Genomic DNA, 863 nt, shown 5'->3' with positions numbered 1-863 from the left:
ATAAGTCCGAAGCACCACTTAGATTTTTTATATTTACCAGCACTTTTATAAGTTCAATGCCATGAACATAACAATAATAATAAAAAGAAAAGACAACCACTTAGAAATTTAATAAAACCTGTATAATTTGCATAAACTGGTTCAAAAGAAATTAAGTATTTTGGCGAAGTCACGCCCTTGTCGATGTCATTCCACTGTAAGGAACGAATGCATGAGCTTTTTAAGGTGAAATAATTATAAAAATTTCAAATTCATCGCTTGACAAAAATGACTCAAACTAAAAACATAAAAAAATGTTAGACGTCACAACACGTGACGATTAGTTAGCGGTAAATCTTATACCATACATATCTACAAACGAATATAGGCATAAATTAAATGAGCTAAGCAATAAAACTAAAAACTACTACGAATTATGGGTTAGTTTCCGAACTAATATTTATGTTAATTTCTTTATGAAATGATGAAATATTTTTTCCTACAGTACGGCGTTAAAGTATTGTGCTGGCAATATAATACATTATATGATTAAGTTACTCATTTTACGACGAATCTTATCTGGTGACAATTGGGTTTATCTTATGCAACTAAATAAAATTATTAATAATAAAATAAGTATGCATATATATGTATATATGCAGCTATCTGTAATGAGGCATAACGAATCAGGTATATCATGATGAGTCACATCCATATATTAGTCACAATATACATTGACACACGTTTTATATGATTCGCTCACAATATCTCTAAAYGTCTGGCTGTGCGAACGAATGATCTGTATTATCATAAATGAATATAAGATAAATGCATTATATAAATACAAAATATACATATACTTGTACATATATCGCGATATCTTT

This window comes from Bactrocera latifrons, unplaced genomic scaffold, assembly GCF_001853355.1.
Source record: "Bactrocera latifrons isolate USDA-ARS-PBARC rearing strain unplaced genomic scaffold, ASM185335v1 scaffold_24, whole genome shotgun sequence".
In the NCBI taxonomy this organism is placed as follows: domain Eukaryota; kingdom Metazoa; phylum Arthropoda; class Insecta; order Diptera; family Tephritidae; genus Bactrocera; species Bactrocera latifrons.
This window is presented reverse-complemented; position numbering follows the sequence as displayed.